Consider the following 6,442-nt stretch of genomic DNA (forward strand, 5'->3'; position numbering starts at 1 on the left):
ACAAAACCTAAACTCTTAAGTTTCCAAGAGGTTCAGTAGTGCCCATATTCACCAGGTTAATGGGAGATACCACCAAGCTTTAGACACGGGCAGAATGACTCAGAGTTCACGCTTCAAAAACTACTGTGCCTTGCTGGGTACAATAATCTGGGCTGTAGGTTATTTTCTTTCATCATTTTAAGTATGTCTTGCCATTCCCTCCTGGCTTGAAGAGTTTCTATTGAAAGATCAGCTGTTATCCTTATGGGAATTCCCTTGTGTGTTATTTGTTGTTTTTCCCTTGGTGCTTTTAATATTTGTTCTTTGTGTTTGATCTTTGTTAATTTGATTAATATGTGTCTTGGGGTGTTTCTCCTTGGGTTTATCCTGTTTGGGACTCTCTGGGTTTCTTGGACTTGTGTGATTATTTCCTTCCCCATTTTAGGGAAGTTTTCCACTATTATCTCCTCAAGTATTTTCTCATGGTCTTTCTTTTTTGTCTTCTTCTTCTGGAACCCCTATGATTCGAATGTTGTAGCATTTAATATTGTCCTGGAGGTCTCTGAGATTGTCCTCATTTCTTTTAATTCGTTTTTCTTTTATTCTCTCTGATTCATTTATTTCTACCATTCTATCTTCTAATTCACTAATCCTATCTTCTGCCTCTGTTATTCTACTATTTGTTGCCTCCAGAGTGTTTTTAATTTCATTTATTGCATTATTCATTATATACTGACTCTTTTTTATTTCTTCCAGGTCCTTGTTAAACCTTTCTTGCATCTTCTCAATCCTTGTCTCCAGGCTATTTATCTGTGATTCCATTTTAATTTCAAGATTTTGGATCAATTTCACTATCATTATTTGGAATTCTTTATCAGGTAGATTCCCTATCTCTTCCTCTTTTGCTTGGTTTGGTGGGCATTTATCCTGTTCCTTTATCTGCTGAGTATTCCTCTGTCTCTTCATCTTGTTTAAATTGCTGAGTTTGGGGTGTCCTTTCTGTATTCTGGCAGTTTGTGGAGTTCTCTTTATTGTGGTGTTTCCTCACTGTGTGTGGGTTTGTACAGGTGGCTTGTCAAGGTTTCCTGGTTAGGGAAGCTTGTGTCGGTGTTCTGGTGGGTGGAGCTGTATTTCTTCTCTCTGGAGTGCAATGAAATGTCCAGTAATGAGTTATGAGATGTCTATAGTTTTGGGGTGACTTTGGGCAGCCTGTATCTTGAAGCTCAGGGCTGTGTTCCTTTGTTGCTGGAGAATTTGCTTGGTATGTCTTGCCCTGGAACTTATTGGCCCTTGTGTGGTGCTTGGTTTCAGTGTCGGTGTGGAGGCATTTGATGAGCTCCTGTCAATTAATGTTCCTTGGAGTCAGGAGTTCCCTGGAGTCAGGGTTTGGACTTAAGTCTCCTGCTTCCGGTTATTGGTCTTATTTTTACAGTAGTTTCAAAACTTCTCCTTCTATACAGCACCATTGATAAAACATCTACATTAAAGATGAAAAGTTTCTCTATGGTGAGGGTCACTCAGAGAGGTTCACAGGGTTACATGGAGAAGAGAAGAGGGAGGAGGGAGTTAGAGGTGACCCAAATGAGATGAGGTGAATCAAGAGTGGAGAGAGTGGGCTAGCCAGTAGTCACTTCCTTATGTGCACTCCACAACTGGACCACTCAGAGATGTTCACGGAGTTATACAGAGAAGAGAAGAAGGAGGAAGGTGACAGAGGTGGCCAGAAGGATAAAAGGGGGGAATGAAAAGGAGGGAGACAGATCCAGCCAGTAATCAGTTCCCTAAGTGTTCTCCACCGTCTGGAACACACAGAAATTCACAGAGTTGGGTAGAGTAGAGAGGGGTTAGGGAGGAGACACAGGCGACCTGGTGGAGAAAAAGGAGAGTCCAAAGGAAGAGACAGCAGTCAAGCCAGTAATCTCGCTCCCTAGTGAAAAATCGGTCCTGAAGATTGGGTCCTTAAAGGTACAAAATTGGTAACAAATACATAAAAGCAAAAATTAAAAATCTAGAGTAGAGTTTGGAATTTCAAAAATATGATGTTAAAGAAAAGAAGAAGGAAAAGAAAGAGAGAAAAAACGAACAAACAAAAACAAACAAGGTCGCGAAAATTATAAAGAAAGTACAGGTACAAAATTGATAACTAATACCAGAAAGCAAAAATTAAAAATCTAGAGTAGAGTTTGGAATTTCAAAAATACAATGTTAAAAAAAAAAAGAAGAAGAAGAAAAATTAAGAGAGAAAACAAACAAACAAATACAAACAATGTCACAAAAATTATAAAGAAAATACAGGTACAAAATTGATATCAAATACCAAAAAGCATAAATTAAAAATCTAGAGTAGAGTTTGGAATTTCAGATATACAATGTTATATAAAAGAAGAGAAAGAAACAAAGAAGAAGAAAAGAAAAAAAAAAAAGTCACAGAAATTATATAAAAAAAAGCTGTAGGTACAAAATTGATAACATATACCAAAAAGCGAAAATTAAAAATCTAGAGTAGAGTTTGGAATTTCAAAAATACAATGTTAAAGAAAAGAAGAAAAAACAAAAACAAAAAAACAAACAAAAAAACAAGGTCAAAAAATTATAAAATATATATATATGAAGTTTGCTGAAGAAGAAAAAAACAGGGTCTTTTTTTTTTTTTTTTTTTTGCAAAGTAATAGGTTATAAAAGTGAAAATTAAAGGAACAATAGAGGACTTAAAAAAATTTTTTTTAATTAAAAAAAAAGAAAGAATGATCGTAAAAATAATAAAAATATATCTAGGACTTTCTTGGTTTTTTTGTGGGTGTTGTGGGTTCAGTTCATTTTTGGCTAGTTCCTTGGTCAGACTTATATTTCTCAAGATCTATAGGCCCCTTCCTATGTAGTCCGTAGTAACCACAGGGTTTTGATCTATTGCCTGTAGCTTCCAAGGCGTTTCCCTCTGTTATATCTTCTTCTGTTTGCTAGTCTCTTCAGTATCTGGTTTCCGCCCTGACTCAAAGGGCACGGTGGAGGACACTTTTTTTTTTTTTTTTTTTTTTTAGGCTTACTTGTTCAGTCGCGCTGTGGGGAGGGAGGGAGGGATGCTGCAAACAAATAACACTGGCGTGGGCTCGCAGTGCCTCAGCCACCCTGGGTCTGCCCCCGCTCACGGCGCGTGTAGCCTCCCTGTCCACACTGCTCGGACTCTAGGTTGTTCCGCTGGGAACAATCCGAGGCCGGCCCTGGGCTGCATGCACCTCCCAGGTCCAAGCCGCTCAGGTTCAGGCACTCGGGTAGTCCTCAGAGGCGCAGACTCAGTTGGGCCTGCGTTTTGTGCTATTCCCAGGTCCGAGCAGCTCAGGTGATGAGGTGTTTGGTGAGCGCCAATGCTGCGACTTATCGCCTCCCCGCCACTCGGTTATCTGGGTGTAAAACCAGCGCACCTTCTCAGGCAGATGTTGACCGTCCAGACCCCCAAGAAGTTTTAGTTAGCAAAGAAGTCTGCTTACAGTTTTATAGATAATGTCTGTCTGGGGCTGCGATTGCCCCCTTCCGGCTCTGGCTGCCTGTCACCAGAGGGGGAAGGTCTGCAGCTGGCTATCTCTGTTCAGTCCTTTGTTCCGTGCGCGGGCCTGGCGGTCTTAGGTTAAGGCTGGCTTTTCGCGTGGTAGATATCCCACAGTCTGGTTTGCTAGCCCAAATTATTTCGCTCAGATAGCGCTCAGGGTGTTCAGGCCAGATTCTTACTGTCAGCGATGCAGCCCACGCCACGCCTCCCTGCCCAGCCCCCGCTTGCTAATGGCGGATGCAGGCGTCTGCGCTGCTTCTCTGCTGGGGGAGTTACCGTAGGGCTCGCAATCTGCGAGTTTTAATTGTTTATTTATTTTTTCTCCCTGTTATGTTGCCCTCTGTGCTTCCAAAGCTCGGCACAGATTCGGCAGTGAGAAGGTTTCCTGGTGTTTGGAAACTTCTCTCTTTTTAAGATTCCCTTCCCGGGACGGAACTCCGTCCCTCCCTCTTTTGTCTCTTTTTTTTTGTCTTTAATATTTTTTCCTACCTCCTTTCGAAGAGTTGGGTTGCTTTTCTGGGTGCCTGATGTCCTCTGCCGGCATTCAGAAGTTGTTTTGTGGAATTTACTCGACGTTTAAATGCTCTTTTGATGAATTTGTGGAGGAGAAGGTGTTCTCCCCGTCCTATTCCTCCGCCATCTTGGCTATGAAGGAGAAATCAAAAGCTTTTCAGACAAGCAAAAGCTGAGAGAATTCTGCACCACCAAACCAGCTCTCCAACAAATACTAAAGGATATTCTCTAGACAGGAAACACAAAAACGGTATATAAACTCGAACCCAAAACAATAAAGTAAATGGCAACGGGATCATACTTATCAGTAATTACCTTAAATGTAAATGGGTTGAATGCCCCAACCAAAAGACAAAGACTGGCTGAATGGATACAAAAACAAGACCCCTACATATGTTGTCTACAAGAGACCCACCTCAAAACAGGGGACACATACAGACTGAAAGTGAAGGGCTGGAATAAGATTTTCCATGCAAATAGGGACCAAAAGAAAGCAGGAGTAGCAATACTCATATCAGATAAAATAGACTTTAAAACAAAGGCTGTGAAAAGAGACAAAGAAGGTCACTACATAATGATCAAAGGATCAATCCAAGAAGAAGATATAACAATTATAAATATATATGCACCCAACACGGGAGCACCACAGTACGTAAGACAAATGCTAACAAGTATGAAAGGAGAAATTAACAATAACACAATAATAGTGGGAGACTTTAATACCCCACTTACACCTATGGATAGATCAACTAAACAGAAAATTAACAAGGAAACACAAACTTTAAACGATACAATAGACCAGTTAGACCTAATTGATATCTCTAGGACATTTCATCCCAAAACAATGAATTTCACCTTTTTCTCAAGCGCACATGGAACCTTCTCCAGGATAGATCACATCCTGGGCCATAAAGCTAGCCTTGGGAAATTCAAAAAAATAGAAATCATTCCAAGCATTTTTTCTGACCACAATGCAGTATGATTAGATCTCAATTACAGGATAAAAACTATTAAAAATTCCAACATATGGAGGCTGAACAACACGCTGCTGAATAACCAACAAATCACAGAAGAAATCAAAAAAGAAATCAAAATTTGCATAGAAACGAATGAAAATGAAAACACAAAAACCCAAAACCTGTGGGACACGGTAAAAGCAGTCCTAAGGGGAAAGTTAGTAGCAATACAGGCATACCTCAAGAAACAAGAAAAAAGTCAAATAAATAACCTAACTCTACCCCTAAAGCAACTAGAAAAAGAAGAAATGAAGAACCCCAGGGTTAGTAGAAGGAAAGAAATCTTAAAAATTAGAGCAGAAATAAATGCAAAAGAAACAAAAGAGACCATAGCAAAAATCAACAAAACCAAAAGCTGGTTCTTTGAAAGGATAAATAAAATTGACAAACCATTAGCCAGACTCATCAAGAAACAAAGGGATAAAAATCAAATCAAAATTAGAAACGAAAATGGAGAGATCACATCAGACAACAGAGAAATACAAAGGATCATAAGAGACTACTATCAACAATTATATGCCAATAAAATGGACAACGTGGAAGAAATGGACAAATTCTTAGAAAAGTACAACTTTCCAAAACTGGACCAGGAAGAAATAGAAAATCTTAACAGACCCATCACAAGCACGGAAATTGAAACTGTAATCAAAAATCTTCCAGCAAACAATAGCCCCGGTCCAGACGGCTTCACAGCTGAATTCTACCAAAAATTTAGAGAAGAGCTAACACCTATCCTGCTGAAACTCTTCCAGAAAATTGCAGAGGAAGGTAAACTTCCAAACTCATTCTATGAGGCCACCATCACCCTAATACTAAAACCTGACAAAGATCCCACAAAAAAAGAAAACTACAGGCCAATATCACTGATGAACATAGATGCAAAAATCCTTAACAAAATTCTAGCAATCAGAATCCAACAACACATTAAAAAGATCATACACCATGACCAAGTGGGCTTTATCCCAGGGATGCAAGGATTCTTCAATATCCACAAATCAATCAGTGTAATACACCACATTAACTAATTGAAAAATAAAAACCATATGATTATCTCAATAGACGCAGAGAAAGCCCTTGACAAAATTCACCATCCATTTATGATAAAAACTCTCCAGAAAGCAGGAATAGAAGGAACATACCTCAACATAATAAAAGCTATATATGACAAACTCACAGCAAACATTATCCTCAATGGTGAAAAATTGAAAGCATTTCCTCTAAAGTCAGGAACAAGACAAGGGTGCCCACTTTCACCATTACTATTCAACATAGTTTTGGAAGTTTTGGCCACAGCAATCAGAGCGGAAAAAGAAATAAAAGGAATCCAAATAGGAAAAGAAGAAGTAAAACTCTCACTATTTGCAGATGACATGATTCTCTACATAGAAAA

Source organism: Bos indicus x Bos taurus, chromosome 15 (assembly GCF_003369695.1).
Source record: "Bos indicus x Bos taurus breed Angus x Brahman F1 hybrid chromosome 15, Bos_hybrid_MaternalHap_v2.0, whole genome shotgun sequence".
Classification (NCBI taxonomy): Eukaryota; Metazoa; Chordata; class Mammalia; order Artiodactyla; family Bovidae; genus Bos; species Bos indicus x Bos taurus.